Source organism: Stegostoma tigrinum, chromosome 14 (genome assembly GCF_030684315.1).
Source record: "Stegostoma tigrinum isolate sSteTig4 chromosome 14, sSteTig4.hap1, whole genome shotgun sequence".
NCBI classification, from domain to species: Eukaryota; Metazoa; Chordata; class Chondrichthyes; order Orectolobiformes; family Stegostomatidae; genus Stegostoma; species Stegostoma tigrinum.
The window spans coordinates 27587947-27609355 of record NC_081367.1 but is presented as its reverse complement, the minus strand read 5'-3'; the positions used below and the strand labels follow the sequence as shown (position 1 = coordinate 27609355).

At 39.0% G+C, this 21409-nt stretch overlaps 1 protein-coding gene and 1 long non-coding RNA gene across 4 annotated transcripts in view; one reads left to right on the top strand and one right to left on the bottom strand.

Annotated features, from left to right (window-relative positions):
• LOC125457967 (ADP-ribosylation factor-like protein 14) overlaps positions 1–21409 on the top strand; it is a 124216-nt gene that overhangs the window by 58388 nt on the left and 44419 nt on the right. The gene's annotated exons all lie outside the window — the stretch shown is intronic.
• LOC125457731 (uncharacterized) lies at positions 11677–17592 on the bottom strand. Of its 3 annotated transcripts, XR_009446654.1 has the most exons (4): positions 16461–17592; positions 15660–16064; positions 14430–14555; positions 11677–11903 (listed from the first exon to the last, which is right to left on the bottom strand). It is a non-coding gene; the product is annotated as an uncharacterized LOC125457731 (long non-coding RNA). The 3 variants fall into 3 exon arrangements; XR_009446652.1 differs by having other exon boundaries at positions 15660–17592; XR_009446653.1 differs by having other exon boundaries at positions 14430–14511; positions 15660–17592.

Sequence of the window (21409 nt, the reverse complement as noted above, 5' to 3'; positions counted from 1 at the left end):
GCTTTTCTTTATATCCCTTCTTAAACAAAGGCACAACATTAGAATATTATCTGGGGTAATGGTTATTAAAGGTAAGGGTTACTAGTCCAACAATATTGTTTCAAAATCACTGCCTCTCCTCAATGCCTGATGCTATAAAAACACAAACTGTGACCATTCAGGAGAGACAAACAACCAGATGTAATAAAATCTGGATTGAAAGATACTTTCAGTAATAGTGAACAGGAGATGATCATCAATTATCATTAAAAATCCATCTGGTTCACTAATCTACTTTAGCAAAGCTTACTTGGTCTGGCCTGCATGTGACTCCAGACCCATGGTAATGTAGTTGACTCTTAAATGTTTCTGCAGTGGTCCAGCAAATCACTTAGTTCAAAAACAACTAGAGATGAGCAACAAATGCTGGCTTTGTCAGCAGCAACCACATGTCATGAAAGAATAAAGCAAAAAAACTCAAGTATCAGCTGGTACTCGTTTGAAAAACATTACTGGTGAATGCCTTAATAAAAAGCCAACCAACAATGTCTGGGCAATCAAAGTATGGGTAGCCATGAAAACAGTGCTCAGGAGAGTTTTAAATATGGAATTACATTCAATAATTACATTTCCACCCATCCTCATTCTCCCTGTTTTGTTCGCCCAAAAAGAAATGAGTAGTGGTTTAGCCATTGGTATAAATCCATCAAAAGAATAGCTACAGGGATTATTTAATCCAGTTACTAATCTGATTCTCATTTCATTGCTGACATCGGCTTCGGACATTCTCGTTATTGCAGACAGTCTTTCAGTGTCAGCTATTATGCCACTTCAGTGATGATGTTTCCAAATGACAGGGTACAGCACAAATGATTTCACTATAAATTGTATTGCATAAATCAATCCAGCATGTAAGGGAACTGTAATGCCTAAACTCACAAATCATGTTTTTTGCATATTCTCACCTTATAAATTGACATTTTCTTTTCAGCCGTAATGTGCTAAATTTGCATTAGTAATTTGTCTCAATTTTCACCCCACAACTGTTATTTTGAATTTTCTGGTATTTTCCAATTTGAAGCAAGGATAACACGCACAATATGGGCTGTCTTGTAAAGATTTGCAGGCATTTCAGTCATGCCCACATATAGCAAATAACAAAGTTGATGACCACTTTCTCCCAAACTGACCAGTGGCTCACTTTTAAACTCAACTGTGGGAGCAGACAGGTACCAGGGTTTCATATTTGAACTTAAGAATTCACAGTCATGAGATCTTTGAAAGTGGACATTCACCTACTCAAAGGTTAATGGGCGTATTCCTTTGAAATTTCATACAGCTGTTTTGATTTTTAAGTAATCAATTATTAGAGACTGAGTATAGGCTTTTATGATTATTCTATTCAAGCAATGCAAGGAGAGATCTGCCTCAGCTATTCAACTGAAACAAAACTTTAAAGTTTACACAAGAGTTTATTATTTTTATGCTATTAGTAGCCACTTGTCCATATTCCAATCTTCCTCCATACACAGCAAATAAGAAAAATGTCCCTTGTGTCAAAGTTAATGCATTAAGTTCTCCAACACGCAGTCAGGGAGTAAACATCCAATCTCGCCCTGAACATTGCTATCACTTCCCTTATCACTGACTGGAGTACTTCATGCAATTCTGGTTGTCCTGACATAGGAAGGCTGTTATTAAACTGAAAAGAGTGCAAAGCTGATTTACAGGCATGTTACTGAGACTGGAGAGTTTTCATTGTAAGGAGAGGCGGAAAGGCTGAGACCTTTTTCCACTGGACATTGGGTGGTTGAAGGCGTGAACTTATAGAAGTTTATAAAAAAAAGGGGCCTTAGATAAGCCAAGATCTTTTCACCAGGATAAGGGAGTTCAAAACTAGAAGGCATATTTTTAAGGTGACGCAAGAAAGATTTAAAAGGGACCTGAAGGGTAACCTCTTCACACACAGGGTGGTTCGTATGTGGAATGAACTGCCAGATGAAGTGGTAGATGCAGGTACAATTACAGCATTTATAAGACGTTTGGATAAGTACATGAATAGGAAAGGTTTAAGGGGATATTTGCCCAAATGCAGGTAAGTGGGGCTAATTTAGTTTGGGAAACTTGGTCGGCATAGACTTGTTGGACCAAAGGATCTGTTTCTGTGCTACATGATTCTATGACCCAAGTGTCTTGGGTCGGGTTTTTACATTAACTATGGATGGCAAATGAAATGTACTTACCTGTTTTGTGGCGCTGCTCCAATAGGTCAAGATGAATGTCCTGTTCATGATGTTATATGTTGCCTTGATTTTTTCGATTATGAACTGCTGCAGATTGAGTACATATTTTTTATGATCATTTTATTTGAGCAGCACAAAGAGACCTTCCTCAGTTATTAGACTGAAGCAAAACACTAAAGCATACAGAAGAGTTGATTATCTTCATAATATCGGCATCCTTTTATCTGCATTCCAATCTTCCTTCGTAGATAGCAAATAAAACAAATGTCCCTTCTGTGTCATAGGTTAATGTGTTAAGGTCTCCTTCACCCATTCAGGAAGTAAACAATCAGTCTCACCCTGCTGTCTCTTCCTTTATCAGTGACTGTCTTACACTGTCTCCCTCAAAGCCTTCTTAGAATGATTTCATTAACAATGTCTCTTGTTTACACCAGTGCCTAGAAGAGTTATATTAACACAAGTCTCAAAGCTGTGTAAGGTTCATTCCACAAAATGTTAAAACATGCTTTCTACTTCTAGAGTGGAAGTGTCATTTAACACTTTAGAGTCTAAAAATCTAAATTTCCCCAAACAGTACCTTGGAGAATGTCTGACCACTGACCAAAAGTCAAAGTGACTTTCAGAAGGCTGTGGCATTCCTTTTGGTTGGTCAAGCAGAAGTGAGTGAATCTTCAAAATTTCTTATGGAGCTATCTGGGAGGCAAAGAAGAAATAAAATTAAAATTGGACTCCTAGCATGTGGATTTTTCAGTTAAAACATTAAGTTAGAGGTATTTACTTTGTTCAATTTTCATTATTAAATAGGGTAAAGTCATTATAGTCTTATTAGACTGTAGGCTCACTTTCTCATTAGGGAGACACCTGGCAGTGGTTTAACCCATGGTCACCATGCCTCAGGCAAGGGAGAGGTTGAGTAGGCCAGTCCTTCAGGGTAACCTCACCCAATGTGGGAATTCAGCCAACGCTTTTAACTGACATATAAATCTAGTTTTTGTTTAAAAATTGTGAAACCCAGAGTCAACTACATTGCTTTCGAGTCCCATATGGGCCAGACCAGGTAAACTGGCAGAGTTCCTTCAGTCAATTGCATTAATGATATCAATGGATTATTTTTACAATAATCAACAGTGGTTTTAGGATAGCCATTAGCTTGGTTTTTCATATTGAATTCAAATTTTACCATCTGCCATGATGGGATTTGAACCTCCATTCCCAGAACATTAGCCTGCACTTCTGGATTACTAGTCTGACGACATTGCCACTCTTTTAATAATAAATAGACTCATAAAAGTATTCAGGTTCTACAGACTGAACCTCAAGTATCATAGTTTAAACTGAAAGTGAACTTTGCATATTTTCTCATAATTACACAGAACCGTATTGAAAGAGTCAAAACCAGTAAACAGAGTTTTTGAATGTGTCAGAGATGTTATAGGTTTTGTAAATTAACAGCTAATATTAGATGAGAAGGTCCAAGATGAGCTTCAGGTTTCGGTCAATCTGCTCAAATGATTTGTAAAATAGGAAAATGATAAACTTGGTTATAAGAAAGGAGGGAAGGTGATGCATGATGGTAGATTTACTGGAGCAGATAAATTGCAAATATTCAATGGCTCTTGCAGCACTGTGATAGTGTCCCTAACTCTGAGGCAAGGAAGGAAGTCAAATCCATGTTTAATGCATTGGAAAGAAAGGTCCAGAGAGAAAGATGTGTCCCAAACTGGGATTCTATCATCAAAGTGCTACCAACCAGATCACCAAAGTATGAGGAATCTGCAGACGTTTGAGAAGTTTACAAGATAAATCTAGTTCAAATTTTTAAACATTCATAAACTGTTAAGGTGTGTTAACTACTGCTTACTTTGTTAGTTCAAACGTCATTGCTTATAAATCTTTCCACACGGCTATAATTTGACAGTCTTGCTATCAATTTATAATACGATCAAAGTTGATCCACAACTTCTGTCCTCATCATTTTTCTGAAGAAGGATCCTGACCCGAAACATCAGCTTTCCTGCTCCTCCAGCTCCACACTGTGCTGTCTCTGACTCCAACATTGGCAGTTCTTACTATTTCTGTCTTCAACATGTTATTATACAATCAGATACAAAGAAATAGAGTTCATCCAGACAGTAGGAGATTAAAGTCTGGCCTCTGAAAGAACAATGACATTGAGAGGGGGGGGCAGGAGATCTTCTGAGGCAGGATGGAAGTTCAGGGACCATGGCCAGGTCATGGCTGGCTTCATGTTTGATGCTGAGAGGGCTATCACAGAATGTTAGGCACAGATGGCACAGAACTTAGTGTCACGGTGAGCACATAACTGTCACAAACCTGGAGTGGAGGGGAGAAGGTGTGAAAATGGTGGCTGTTATTGGGTCAAGGGTATTGTGAAGGTTTGAGGTTAACAGGAGGTTATAGTGATGTGCAACTGAAGCAAGAGTGATGGGCCAACTGGCCTCCTTCTGTGCCATAACTACACAGTGATTCTATGAGGAGGTGTATACGATGGGCCGAAGGGCTGGAAGATAATGCTGATATGTGACAGCTGCGTGAGAAAATAGATTGTAAAGGATGGGAAAATAGGCTGGCAAAATTAATGATGATACTTGACAAGCAGTACGACCTTGAATGAGTCCTGTGAACATTCCTTTCTGAGCCAAAGATGACATCTGCAGGTTGTTTGTCTGCAGCTGTGTTTTATATACTTGCCACCAGTTTTGTCTTCTGTATTTGTTGTTCTCTGTGCTGGCTGTTTGTTACATTATATAAGAAAGAGGGAGTTTCATTCCAAGTCACTGAACTTCATCTCGGACCAGGATGGTGCCAGAAGCGAACCTCAGCCTCCAGGCCAGCCATTCATTGAGGGGTCTCCAACAGGCATAAGAACATGAGACTTATCGGTTTTTTTTATCTTTTCTTTTCTATTTATTATTTCTGCTAAAATTTTTATTATTACTTAATAAACATTCATATTTAAGCAATTTGCTGTTGTCGAATCTTCTCAATTATATTTAATTGAATCCAAAAGAACCGTTTGGATATACACTGTGATCTGAGACAGAAAGATAACATTGGGTGGGTCAAGGGTGATCGTGGGGAAGTTGTTGGATGACAGGGGAAGGGTAGAAGGTGCCTGAGTGTCTACAGGACCCACAGTAACCATTTTTTCAAACTGTCACAGAGAATGCTGTATATCATTGAAAGCAATCAAACAAGCCTGAAGAAAGGACTTTTCATGTAGGACGCATGTGATCAACGGGATAACTAAAGAAACACTCTTTTAATGATTCAGTTAAGGAGCATGATGCTCAAATGTATCCTCCGGTCTATGGTTATTGTGGTTCTGTTTAACACTAATTTTCCCATCTCATGCCAAGGCTGATAAACTAAAGATATACTTGTGTATAAGCAGAGCCTATGTACAGTTCTAACAAGAACATCCCTGTTATATTCCATTCCCTTGCAAAAATCTCTTTGTCTTCCTAATTACTTTCTATACCTACATACTTCATGATTCATATATGAGGATACTCCTCTCTTTTCTTTGGAGCATGGTGTAGTCTGTCTCCATTTCAGATAATATTCTGCTTTTCTATTATTTCTGTCAAAGTCAACAGCCTCACATTTTCAAAGAATATCATCCATCAACTTTTCATCCCTACACGTGAAACCTTTCTAAATCCCCTTTTAGATTTGTGGTATTAACCTCACATACTGCCCCTCTATCTTTATGTCATCAGCAAACTTGGCTACAATAAGGAAAGTCTTATGCAGCATGGTGGCATAGTGGTTACTGCTGCCTCTCAGCACCAGGGACATGGGTTCAATTCCAGCTTCAGGTGACTGTGTAGTTTGTACATTCTCCTATGTTTGGTGTTGATTTCCAACAGGTGCTACAGTTTCCTCCAACAATTCAAAGATGTGCCCCTTGGGTGGATTGGCCATGGTAAATGTGGGGTTACAGGGTGGGGAGCTGAGCAGGATGCTTCCCAGAGGGTTGATGCAGACTCAATGGGCTGAATGGTTTCTTCCTGCACTGTTGGGACTCAATGAATTACAAGCATGCAGAAACATGGTGCTATGCATCTACACTGTTCCACAAAATGCTATTGCTTACTTACATAAGGTAATTCAGGAGTCTTGGTCATTAACAGCTTTCACAGTTGAGTTCAGGAGTATCATCAAAGTGTCATCAACAAGGCAAGCTGCTATTAACCCTCCCTCCATCGGGTCAGACGATCCCGACAGTGTAGCTTTCCAGAGTTCCCTTTCAACAAATCAATAACCCCTGCCTCACTGCCCCTTGCCGTGTTATAATTCCAACTGAGGTTATTACTAGACAAACCAAGTTGCAGACATGAACTTGGCTTGATTGATCATGTTTTGAGGAAAGGTCACCAGACCCAAAACGTTTATTTTGTCAGCTTTTCTTTCACAGATGCTGCCAGACCTGCTGAGCTTTTGCAGTAACTTTGTTTTGTGCCTGATTTACAGCATCCGCAGTTCTTTCGGTTTTTGTTTTGATCACGTCTTGAACTGTTTTTTGTTTTATTGAAGTTATCTCCTGCTCAAATATAAACAACAATGCAGATCTTGCTTAACAAAAACATTACCCTTTATTAACAAAAGAAATGAAAATAAATATAGAAAAATCCAAACTGTACTTATAAGACAAACGTAAAGATTTTAAACACGAACATGCAAAAGTAAGTTTAATTTCATATAATTCCACTAATCCGAAAACATTCATTGATAAGTTTAAAGGAAAGAAACAAACTTTTTTTTTGTAATACTCCTTAGGTGCCGCTCATACAATACTCATAACAGAGTCCCTGTTTCTGACACTTTGGAGTATGGGGAAGTCAGCTGTGACTTCAAGTTTTCAACTGAAACTGAAGATAGCTTTTTCTGGAGCTATTCAGCATTACCACCTTTGAGTAACCTATTTGGGGTTTTATCCCAACAGTCTGGTCTGGGGTCAACAATAACTCCTCACCGGAAGGTCATCTAGTTCACTATATAACCTTCCCTTCTCAGGAGCAGACGTCCATCTAGCCATCCTCACAACCTGCTTCCCATAAAGACTTCATTTCATTCTCCCAGTTCCTCTGTCTCCACCACATATGTTCCAACGAGGCCAACTTCGATCAGGGCACCTCCAAAATATCCACCTTCTTCCTCAACCAAGAACTCCCCAGCACCGTGTTGTCAGAGCCCTCAGTTCAGCCCAACCCATCTCCCAGACTTGAGCCCTCATTCCCTCTTTGCAACAGCAACAGAGTTCCACTTGTCCTTACCTATTGTCCACCAGTATCCACTACCAGAAGATCATCAGCCAGGAGGTGGTGATGGCCTAGTGGTATTCGTGCTGAACTGTTAACTCAGAGATAATGTTCTGGGGACCTGGGTTTAAATTCTGCCACGACAGATGGTGAAATTTGAATTCAATAAATATCTGGAATTAAGAATCCAGAGATGACCATGAATCCATTGTCGATTGTTGGAAAAATGACTAATATCTGGTTCACTGATGTCCTTTAGGGAAGGAAAATGTCATCCTTACCTGATCTGGTCTACATGTGACTCCAGACCTAAAGCAATGTGGTTGATTCTGAACTACCCTCTAGCAATTATAATGAATGAATAAAGAAAAACAAACTTTCCACCACCTCCAGCAGGATGCCACCACCAGACACATACTCCCTTTTCCCTCCCTTGTCCACCTCCCACAGGGACCGCTCCCTCTGGGACACTCTGATCCACTTTTCCTTCATTCCCAACACTCCCTCACAGCACCACAGCATCATCCCCTGCAACCAAAGGCGTAACACCTGCCATTTACCTCCTCCATCCTCAGTATACAAAAGCCCAAACATAACTTCTAGGGGAAGCAGCACTTCACCTGTACTTCACACAATCTACGCTACTGTATTCACTGCTCACAATGTGGTCTCCTCTACATCGGGGAAATGAAGCATAGACTGGCTGACCGTTTCGCAGAACATCTACGTTCTGCCTGCCAAAAAGACCCTGAGCTTCTAGTTGCCTGCCACTTCCTCACACCACCCTTTTCCCTGGACAACATCTTTGTCTCAGGCTTTGCTTAGTATTCTCGCGAACCTCAGTGAAAGCTGGAAAAACAACACCTCATTTTCCACTTGGGGGCCCTGCAGCCCTCAGGACTCAAAATCAAGTTCAGTAATTTTAGGGCCAGAACTCTCACAAGTCTTAACCTCCTACCCAACACACTTGCCTTGTTATTACATAGTGTGTAATAGCAGACTATCTATTGTTAGCCACCAACAGTTTCCATTAACAGCTAATCAGCCTCCTACCCTGATCATAATCTACTCCTTTATCTATCCAACTGCTCTTCTCTCTCTTTGGGCTTCAACCCCACCTATCGTTTACTCAGCCCCCCAACCCTATCTTCTGCATATAAATTAACATTTTCCTAGCTACCATCAGTTCTCAGGAGGGATCACCAACCCCCAAAAATTAACTCTGTTTTCTCTTCACAGATGCTGCCAGAGCAGCTGAGCTTTTCCAGTAACCACTGTTCTTGTTTCCGATTTATAGCATCTGGATTTCATTCAATTTTTATTCTATAATGTGATATTTTTTCCCTAGGACTTCACAGGATTGCTCCACTAGAAGTAAAAACTAAAACAAAGACATATTCTTTCAGCTATCAGAGCTTCCCTTGAGATGAATGCAAAGCCAGTTGATCCAACAGACTGTAACAAACTTTGAGGCCCCATTATTACATTGATGGAGTGCAAAATCAGCTAAAGTAAATAGAAGTCCCTTTGTGGTGCACAAAACCCATTCACTCTAAAGTCAGGCCTCAAAAACTGTTTTTAAAAAATCACCATGGCTACAGAAATACTTACAAGTTCATTGTCAACCTCAGACACACAGAGAACCTATTGGGCACTAAGTCAAAAACTAGAAAATCAAACATGTAATAAACAACATTAAAATATTTACAAATTCCACAGTTTACATAAAAGCTGCCTGGCATAGTATCTCCATGAACTCCTGCCTCCACTTCTGTCAGAAAGACTGACTCTTTCTGAGAGTGATTTGTTTCCTTTTCTCACAGAAAAGTTTCTGTGTTCACATTTTGGTCTCTGAATGTTTTTTTTATGCTCTTCACCCTCTCCTTTGAGCTCAACTTCCATGTGCCTGCAGGTCTCTGTGGCTGCCAGCCTCATGACTTCTAGTCTCAACTTGTAACTTCCAGGTAAAGGGTCACCTGGTCACATGGACTGGTTTTTTTTATTAAAGAAAATTACAATTGATCCTTTCCTCTTGAAGCAAAGTCTTCAAAGTCTTTTTCATATATTCATAGGGCAATTGTACAGTATTTAGATTATTCAAAGAATTAGAATTTTTCCTTACTGCAAAGTCATCATGCAACTACACATATTACCTTTTCAGATAATATTTTCTAGCATGTCTGAACCCTAATAATTTGTCATCACATGACTTTCATGGGCCTGCACATGTAGGCAGCACAACAGAATGGAATGGAATGTTCACTGCATTGAAAGGCATTTGTTTGAATGCATTTAAAACTGCTACAGTTTTATGAACACAGTTAAAAATAGGAATATCACATAAATGTAAACATGCCCTGTTGTCCTACAGTAAGTTTCCTCATGATTTTATAGCACAGAAAAAAAACATAATAAGACTACACTGACCCATTAAACCAAAAAACTGAAAGAACTACGTATGCTGGAAATCAGAAATAAAACACAATTTGAAGGAAAACCTCAGCAGGGCTGGCAGCATCTGTATCGAGAAATCAAAGTTAACGCTTCAGGTCCAGTGACCCTTTTTCAAAATTGCTAGACTGCATCAATTGCTGTTTTTGTATACATAGCCATTTACTGGTTTCACAGATGTACTTGTCAGTTTCTTCATAAATTGTATAATTTTTATTCTGTGTTAAAAATGTAAAACTCGTCAACTAAGCAAAGGAGTGCAATTTGAAGATCCTCATCTAATAGCTGTAATTAGTGGAGATTCACCATGATTTTTATTCTGAGGGTGTGGCATTATTCTGAGGGTGATGCATTATTTTTGAGTCAGCTTTCAAGGATGGCAACACTTGATTTAAGTTTCACATATGCAGGATTTGAAATTCCCATTCTGCAACACTTGATAATTTGCCTGGATTGGACAGTAAGAATGAGTGATAACTCGTTGGAACCGTGCTTTGTGATTTCAGTCAATTTATAATTGACAGATCTTATTAGTGGTTTGTTAGAAGCAGAGTTAGATTTTGTAAATGGTCTGAAGTTCTCATTCTATTGCACTGGATCTTTCAGAGCAATTTGCCTGAAATAAAAATAACCAATGGTCATTTGTGCCTAATTCAAAGCACAAACTGTCTTCAATAGCAGCACATTTCAGTAAATGCCAATATTACAGTCTCCCTGGATTGCATTCATTTGCAGGACTTTGAACAAAGTCTCATTTGACCATTTTGGTGTAAGGACATGAACAAAATACAACTGAAAATGTGTTTATCACAAAATATGATTTAAAATATCTTGACTGTACTTTTCTAAATGTGTCAAGCAACTGAGTACTACATTACAAATGGTTCCATTACTTTAAATTGGCAGACTCACAAATGGCAGTTCAACAGTGTGATGAAGAACATTTTTTTGTGATAAACCCATCTTCAGTTGTATTAATCAAACTCAAGTTACTGCTGTTGAACATAACAAGAAATGTTAACATAAAATCTTTTAAATAACATTTCAAAATAATCACACTGATTTGTGGTGCATTTAGATTTGGCATTGCACAGTTGGAGTGAAAACTCCAGCAAAGTCAACATGTCTCAAAATAGATGTAACTTGTCATTAGATTATCAATTTCATTGAAAGTAGAATGCTGAACTATTAAAGTCTTTGAGACTTCTCCAGTAGCACATGTACTGCTCTCCAGCTACTGAATTTACAATGGTCAAATTTTAGTTTCTCTAAAAATATTAACTTTTCTCTGGAATATGCAAATTTGCACCCAATATCTTTAAACAAATTCCAGTATATGTATCTTCAACTCTAATTTGTTTGACATGACTCATTAATTCGTAAATCTTTAAAGCCAAATCCCCTAAGAAAACATAACCAATGCCACTGCAATATTATGGGTACACACTGAATGGATAGTCACTTTCTTAAATCTGAGGTTTGGATTTGATTTGAAATAAGGTATCCAAAAGTAAACCTCTGTATGGTTTTATATCGATAAAAGAGTAGGCTGTAAAAAAGTCATTAACAGTAGTTTTATTAATTTTCAGTGGAAAATTAACTAAATATTATTTTACATTTTAAAATACATCAGAATCTGCTTTCATTACATATTTAGCTGCAGGACAAAACTCTTAAAACCACTGAAATGCCATTCTTGTCTTTAAAATCAGGTTATCAGAAGTGTCCATAAAATCTTGACAGATTAAATCCTCAAATTGAGCATTTTCTTGCTCTAGTGATTGTCCCACATAGATGTGACTTTCCACATCTTTTCCAAGCAAGAATAATAATGACATTTTTCCGAACTGGATCTGCATTCATTGCCATCGAATGAGAAAATAAGATCACACTGCAATATATTTTGGTATTCCTCCTAATTTCATTTGTGATTTTTTCTCACAAGCTGCAACAAAAAAGTTGCCTGCATCAATCCTAAAATGTAATTTTTCAGGTTCACATTATTGTCATTACACAAAGGCAATTTATTCTGTTAAATCTGCTCTTGTATTCTTCAGGGCAGCAATGCATTGCTCACTCAAAAGTGGCCTCAGCATAAAGGTGATGCCACAATGATTTAATCCATCAATCTATTGTTACAATCCTTTTACTATTTTTTTTGTATAGTATTTACCATAGAACAGGTATTTTAACAACATTTCAAAGGCATTGGAAAAATATATGAATAGGAAAGGTTTAGAAGGATATGGGCCAAGTGCAAAGAAGTGGGGTTAGCATGTATGAACATTTTGGTTAGCATGGGCCAAAGGGCCTACAGCATGAGTCCTCCATGCTGTAGGACTCTATGACTTGATATCACTATATAAAAAGTAATTAAAGAAGATTTAATATTGATCTCACCATTATGACTGACCTGATTTGATACCTGTATACCATATACAAGCAAACCAATCAGAGCACTTTTGAGCATGATAATCTAACCAGTGGTTCATCTTTAATTCGGTTCACAATCCCATATCATACTTCTTTATTAAAACCATTATTGCATTAACAAAAGAAATGTAATCCAAAATAGATACAAAATAATGCAAAATTGAGATAAATGTTATATTTTGTACTTTTCCCCCTTATTATTTCATTTCCCCGACACAACAAAGGATCAAGTTGCCTGAATCAATTTTGCCTAAATGTGACATCTTTAAACACCCTGACAGCAACTAGTGGAGGCAATAAATATCACCTTGTCAGTGTTCCCATCCATCTGACACAAATAAAAATGATTAACTAACTAAACTGAGATTTTACTAAAATCTGTAGTCTGTGTCCTAAATTGTAGCATGTCCAGTTATTGCTTCAAACCAGTGATGGCCGAACTACAATGGGCTCCCCTTAAGCAAAATCTCAACGTATATTCTCATTGGTTTCAAATCCCTCCGTAGCCTTGCTCCTCACTATCTCTACTATTTTGTGTGCCCTCACCACTGTCCAAAGTATATGAGAACATAAGAACTAGCAGGAGTAGGCCATCTGGCCCCTCGAGCCTGCGCGGCCATTTAATAAGATCATGGTTGATCGTTATGAGACTCAGCTTTACTTACCCGCCCACTCACCATAACCCTTAATTCCTTTACTGTTCAAAAATTTATCTAGCCTTGCCTTAAACACATTCAGTGTAGTAGCTTCAACCACATCACTGGGCAGGGAATTCCACAGATTCACAACCCTTTGGGTGAAGAAGTTCCTCCTGAACTCAGTCATACATCTGCATCCCTTTATTTTGAGGCGATGCCCTCTACTCCTAGTTTCACCTGCCAGCGGAAACAACATCCCTGCCTCCACCTTAGCTACTCCCTTTATAATCTTATATGTTTCTATAAGATCTCCCCTCATTCTTTTGAATTACAGTAAGTATAAGCCCAGTTCAGTCAGTCTCTCCTCATAATCCAACCCTCTCAACTCTGGAATCAACCGAGTGAATCTCCTCTGCACCCCCTCCAGTGCTAGTATATCTCTTTTCAACTAAGGAGACCAAAACTGCACACAGTACTCCAGGTGTGGCCTCACCAGGACCCTATACAGCTGCGGCATAGCCTCCCTGTTTTTAAACTCCATCCCTCCGGCAACGGCAGACAAAATTCCATTTGCCTTTTTAATCACCTGCTGCACCTGCAATCCTACCTTCAGCGATTCATGCACAAGGACACCCGAGTCCCTCTACACAGCAATGTGCTTCAAGTTTTTCCATTTAATCCTCAGTCCATTTTGCTGTTATTCTTACCAAGATTGATGACCTCACACATATCAACATTGTACTCCATCTGCCAGACCCTTGCCCACTCACTTAGACTATCTCTATCCCTCTGCAGACCTCAGTGTCTTCTGCACACTTTGCTCTACCACTCACCTTAGTGTCATCTGCAAATTTCGACACACCACTCTCAGTTCCCAACTCCAAATCATCTATGTAAATTGTAAACAATTGAGGTCCCAACATTGATCCCTGAGGCACACCACTAGCCACTGACCGCCAACCAGAAAAACACCCATTTACCCCTACTCTTTGCTTTCTACTGGTCAACCAATCTTGTATCCATACCAATACATTATCTGTAATACCGTACAACTTCAACTTATGTAGCAGCCTTTGGTGGTATCTTCTCAAATGCCTTCTGGAAATTTAAATACACCACATCCACGGGTTCCCCATTGTCCACCATGCAAATAATGTCCTCAAAGAATTCCACCAAATTAGTTAAACATGACCTACCCTTCATGAAGCCATGCTGAGTGTTCCCAATGGGACAATTTATATCCAGATGTCTTGCTATTTCTTCCTTATACTGACCTCTGACTCAGGCTATTAAACAGACCTGATTTTAATCACTCCACACCTCTGATTTCAGCTAAGTTCTGGAATTTTCTCCCTATATTTCTCCACTGCTGGCAAATAAATCAGTTTTTGCTAACTTACCTGATAAAGCGAATACCAGACTCTCTTTGATAATTGTTCTTCAATACTGGAGTGTCTTAAACCTTCAGAAAATCCAATTCAGCTTTTGGTAGCAGAAGAGTATCACATCAGATTTAGGTAATAAGACTACGATAGCAAAATGATTAACCAAACATTAAAATCAAAAATAATCCAAATGCTCAAAACTGAATTAAAAATAAAAGTACAGCAACATTCAAAAAATCAGAACTGCTGCTTTGATGAAAGGTTATCATCCACAATAAGTCAAGCTGAGATTTGTTGAAGGGATGCCATTTCTTAAGTAACCTGAACTGCTTATCACTTTCCCCTCTTTTTCCCACTTTTTGCACAATTGGAAGCATTAGCAGTATGCATGAAAAACACATTCAATTTAACAGTGTGGGATACTTTTCATGCCTGATTCCCATTGTCAGCTGTCAATGCAGCAGACGCAGGTCGGTTATAAAACCCAAGCTTCCTGCTCAAATGGGGAAGCTCTGCCGAAGATCTCGGAGAAGAAGTAGGCCATTTCGTCCATTGAGTCTTCTCCACCATTCAATGAAATCATTGCAAATCTGATAATCCTGAACATTACTTTCCTGCCTTTTGACCACAATCCTTGATTTCCTTACAATTGAAGAAGTTGTCTATCTCAGCCTTGAATATACTTAATGACACAGACTCTGTAGCCCTTCGCAGTAGATGTTTCCAAAGTCTTCCCACCTCCCATGTTGTATATTGGAAAAAGCACATCAGGACTCTGCAGACAACCTGAAGTGGGATATACACGGAAACTGTCACAGAAGTTTGAACTTCCAGTGAGCTATTTCATGTTTGCCTGAGACTCTGTGCAATGTTTCTAACTCTGAGTCAGAGTCTGAGATGTGGGCTAGCAACATGTAACTTAACCTTGACAGTTAAACAGGAAATGTTAGTTATTTTGAAACCCGAGTTATGCTACAATTGATGCATTTCCCCTTCCTCTCCCCATCCCCAAATCAACCTATCATCTTACTGCACCCATGCCGATTAGCCTACTGAGCTGAACCAACCTGACTAACCAGCTACGAACTGACTGTACTCCATTCCATCTACCCACAACCTATCTACCTGCCAGACCTGCCAGCTCAGCTGCCTACTCCACCTCAACCACATTTACTCACTTGCTGATTAACATAAAACCTCACTAATACACTAACACTTAAAATTTTGGAACCTTTAAACACTTACCTAAAGGTAGGAGCTGAAGTTGTGAAATGGGACTGTGTCCTCAGCAATGGTTTTCTTTACAGGTCTCTCTGTTGGTTCCTGTGCTAAGAAATTACTTCTGGACCTGAGCTGGCAGGTTTGGCCTCAGGAGATTCAGGGAATCTAAAACAGTTTTCTTAAAATTAGAGTTATATTAGACACTCAATGAATCCAGAAGCAATGTTCACACAAAGGGTAACACAGTGTAGAGCTGGATGAACACAGCAGGCCAAGCAGCATCTTAGGGGCACAAAAGCTGATGTTTCGGACCTGGACCCTGCATCAGAAAAGTTTCATGAATCTGCTGTTTTGATTCCCACTAAGATCTAGGCAATTGATGGAACAGCTCAAGCAGCTTAATGGCCTCTTCTTTGTGATTCGACAATTCTAAAAAGGATGGTAAAAAGTAGTAAAATGTTTTTAATATGTTGATAGTGTTGTCATATTCTGTACAACTGAGTGCTAAAAATTCTTAATTCAATCATTCGACAAGTCCTACTTGTTTTTGGGTGAATGCATTAAATATTATTACCAGCAGGATGTTCAGGAAGCATTTTGTGAAATTGATTTTTCTGGATGACAGCAATGTGACAATAGCAGCAAAACAAACAGATTCAAGTCTCCGTCTGACACGAGTACAGAAAAGCTAAATGGAGACCACAGAGTACAACTTCAGACCAGAGTGAGCTGTACTTACAAAGGGCTGAAGCAGTATATTGAGTTCTGGACCATTTCTCAAACCCATGGCCCAATTTTAACCCACTCAAAGATTCATTAACTTACATAAATCAATCATCTGCTCTCTCTGGGAAACCGTACTGTGGGAAATGAGCTTTTAGAACCCAATGAGCAAGTGTATAACCTTCAGAGATAATGGGAACTGCAGATGCTGGAGAATTCCAAGATAATAAAATGTGAGGCTGGATGAACACAGCAGGCCAAGCAGCATCTCAGGAGCACAAAAGCTGATGTTTCGGACCTGGACCCTGCATCAGAAAAGTTTCATGAATCTGCTGTTTTGATTCCCACTAAGATCTATAACCTTCACCTTTTGAGCAACAATTTACCTCATACTACTATCATCGCATAGCAATAAAACGTCAGCTACAGCCAACAATCCAGCAGGAAGATAGAGATAGCTGTGTGCTGTATTTGAATATTATCCATGTCAGGTACAAAAAATCTTAGTGTAAATAGAATAAAAAGTTTTGGGTAATCTCTAGTTATTAATTACGCTATCCAAGCAATGATTTGGCACTTTCTATTATTGGATCTGTAAACGGATCTAAGTTATTTCTCATTACTGATAGGTTAAATGTATTCTTTCAACCAAAACTACTCCGTTTCAGTTTGAGCTCCAACGTAATGATGATAGAATGTCGAGATTATTTAAGGAGCGTTAAAAATCTCATTCCTCATATTACTCCTATAACTGATAGCACAAGTGGGTGTGGGCTCTCCTTGTCTTTCTCATGTTGCGTCGTTAAGATTTTCTCTAGATTGCCTGGTGAGAGGTAAGCGTTTATTTTTAAATCAGGTTGGACACAGCCTGCTTTAGTTCCAACCCCTACCGCTCGTCTGTGAAAGATCTAACAAGAATAAGCCATCCCATACAACACCAAACAAAAGAAAACAACATCCAAAGAACTACGGATGCCGGAAATCGGAAACGAGCAGAAGCTGTTGGAAAAACTCAGCAGGTCTGGTTAAAATTTCGGGTCCGTTCTGAAGAAGGGTCACTGGATGTGCTTTCTCTCCACGGACGCTGAGTTGATGCCAGGGCTGCTGAATTTTTCAACCCATTTTCTGTTTTTGATCCATAAAACATCGACCTGCTTGTAGCGGTAAGACCGGTTTCAATGTCTACAATTTCCTGTGCCAGCAGCAGTGAGACGAGTTTCCGATAATGTAACGCGGTTCGTGGGCGAGGTTACACGTCAATCAAACTACAACTAACAGTATTATAGCTTTTCAAAATGAGCCGGAAAAAAAACTACTAAACAACACTACCTAGTGGAATGATACAGTGTTGCAGAACTGTAGTATTAAACTATGAGTTACACCTAGTAAGTAAACTGTGCTGAAGGTAACGACACTGCTTAAATGACATTGTTATTTCTAGTGCAGGTTGTCGCTAAGCTCAGGTGGCTGGACGAATGGTTTGCGGTGCAGAGTGATGTCAACAGCACAAATCTTGCAGTGGCTGAGGTTATTCTCCTTCTCAACCATTTATAAAATTGAAAGGCAACCAAAAAGAATGGAAACAATTCAAAAAGATGTGCAAGAAATCTCTAAGTCTTCCCAAACAATAAACTGAGATTGGAAGGATGGTAAAACTAGTAGGAATGCAAAGGAAAATGACACATAAAGTGCAAGCAGGAATCTGGAATTATGGGTGGAGCTGCCAAGCAGTGACTTCCTGTTTGCTGGCTGCTGAACCAGCAGATGCAGCTTAAGATATTGGCCCCTAAGACACTGCAAAATCCCATCTTCACAAGTTAGATATCTGTAATATGGATACAGCACATTTTCAGGCCGCAGTTGGTCATTAATATCTCTTCATGAGCCTCATCTCCTCTAATGCTACCTTTTAGTTGCAATATCCTTGTAGCAGAAGACTCAAAATGCACTTACCTCTTTGTGGGCCCAGAGCTTGCAAAGATCATTTTAAGAGATCGTTAGCAAATTCACAATTGGTTGGTTCCATCTTAACAGATACAGTCAATCAAGGGTGCTGACTGCTGATCACCAGCATGTCCTTTTATACAATACCACTAGTAGCATAATATACTGAGATTGAGATGCTTCTAAGGGAATAACTAAAATTATAACTAACCGTTTATCTATCTAATTGACACCGCTACACCATGCTGTCGCAAGTCTTTATCAGCACTTTTTCTCTGCATCTCTCATTATTTATCCTTTCGGAGAAAATCCTCCTTTGCATCTAACACAAATAGTGTTGATCAACTTCATGGTCACATCTTTTAGGGACAGAGTCCTAAAATCAATCATTATTAAAAGTATAATTAACTTACCATACAGCGTTTACATATGCAATTGGCAAGACCTTTAAACCTACCGAAAAAAAATGTTTCTGAGGCCACATGAGGCTGTCGTAAAGCTTCATGAGCTGATGGCCTATTTTGTTACACATAGTCTTCAGAAACCCATTTCCTCACTGATGATATTGGAGTCAAAGAAATTTAAAATTGAGGCAGGCATTTAAAAGGCTGAAATTGGCATCACTGAGTGTAGAAGCAAATTACTGCAGATGCTGGAATTTGGAATGAAAACAACAAACACCTCCAAACTCTTGCCAATGATAGCATTAATGCTATCCCCTCCACATTTCATCTCAGCTCTGATGAAGAGTCACCTAGACTTGAAACATTAGCTTGGCCTCTCTCCGTGGATGTTGCCTGACCTACTGTGATCTCCAGCATTTTTTTGTTTTCGTCACTTTGAGTGTGTTTTGTGCCACTGTCCATCACGTTTCTGCATGGGTAAAAATAATTCTTTGGGGAAATTGTTTGGAATATTTGCATTTACAGTTACCCTGCTTCCAGTTTTGGCTACCCAATGCAAGTTTGCCTCACAAAATACAGCCCCGAACATCTGCAAAGGTGATTACTTTTCTCATCTGTCAGCTGTTGCTATTGTGTAACCCTAACTGGTGAACAAAACATTCTGATGAAGGGGCTAGGCCCGAAACGTCAGCTTTTGTGCTCCTAAGATGCTGCTTGGCCTGCTGTGTTCATCCAGCTCCACACTTTGTTATCTCAGATTCTCTAGCATCTGCAGTTCCCATTATCTCTGATCTTATGAATTTTGACTTGCATACCATCCCACCTGAGCTTCTCCTCTTCTCCCAGATTCATAAAAGTTGAACTTCCAATTGAAATGTTAAATCCATTTTTTAAATGGCTAAAATTAACTCAACTTTAATGTCACAATCATGCTGTATCTGATAGGATATTTAGTGTTGCATAGGAACCACGGAAATCCATTTAAACAATCATTATTTACACCAAGTACCAGCTTGTTTAAATGCATGGACAGCTGTGAAGAGACTTCACTAGGAAATGTACCCACATTCAATCTCCAGTCAACTGAAGACATGTTGTGTCCCATAGGGGCACATCCATGAAAAGGAAGATCATTGCAGGACTGCATAAAAGGTGTTACAGAAGTAAAAATGAGAGTATGTTAAGCAAGGGCAACTCAGCAGTCACAGAAGGGGTCTGCCACTACCTTTGCAGTAACCATAGGAGCTGCACACATAGGTGAGTCAGGAAATGAGGAGTCAAGCTTTGTGTGTTCAGTATTCGTATGTGTGTTGGGACAAAATGTTACATAGGTAATTTCCATTGTCTAGCATAATCACATCAAATGTATTGCCTTGTGTTGCCCATTCTTATTTATGGTGTCTTTCTTATCTGCTAACCAGCTGCAATTCTGATGCTGTGGCTCATGGTCATCTTGTTCCTTGTTCCAAAACAATCCAGTTGAGTTAGGCCGAATGCACTGAGCTCCATACAGATCAGTATTTTTAACTGATATTAATAATCCTGATAAATCCAAGTTTATGTGTTCTTTACTATTAAAATTTCAGGCGTAATTTCTGTGTAGAAGTGATTAATCTATGGAACAGGCTCCTGAGCAAGATTGTGGAAGCATATTAATTAGTATTAATTAGTTTGAATACACAAGAGAGAGATTTCTTTCTGAAAACTGGGTTACACTACAGGAGTAATTGAAATGTGACATATAGCAAATGTAGCATATTTTGAAGGAATTGGCTGCAAAAACTACCTGCTTCATGACTGGGTCTGTTGTGTACTGATTGCTAGAGATTGATTGCTGTGCTTAGTCAACATTTCCGTTATTGGTTTATCATGCATCAAGTGAGTTGGTAGCAAGTTAATTACATGGACCTTGGTTTTGCAATTATGATTTTCCAAAAGTACATTCAATCCATTAACACAATCTGAGTAAATCTTAATGAGAGGCATCAGTGAGAGGCAAGTGCAAATGCCTCCTGCTTTTAGATCATAAACTGTCCCCAGAATGGAACTCTGCACATTGGATGAGAAGGATTCATAAGGCCTACTTGCTTAATAATACACTGGGCATGTCTATATTGCCATGCTACCAATGTATCTTATAATGTAACCATTCCCATTAACCACTGCATGATAGCTTGAATTCACTTGGGAAAGTGAGGATTTCTAGATTTTCTTTTTGCATTGGAATTTATCAATTAAAGAAAATGGAACAAGAGAAAATGCTTTCAATACACCTGTGAATAGCTTTGTAATCAAGACCATAATTCAGTAATCCTCTAATTTCTTTAAAATTGATTTATCAAAGCTTTGCCAGAAACTGAAGGTAACTTGCATAAGATGAGATGCCTCCATCAGATTAGGTAGCTGAATATTCCACCTGGTTGTCAATTTCTTATTACATCTTGTTATTAAAATTAATGGTGAGAAAACAATAGGTGGCATGAATCAGACAAGCAAAACTTTAGGTCCAATCCTTCAATCCATGCTCGCATCCCTGGTTACGAATGGATTATACAGATGGTGCACAAAATAGAATACTGTCCAACTGCAAACACATTACCAAATTATGATAGGAAAGTATTAATTCTCAGGTAGAGTATAATAAAGCATACCCCCATACAACAATATAGCACTCCCACCTCGGAACAGTAGAATCATAGAATC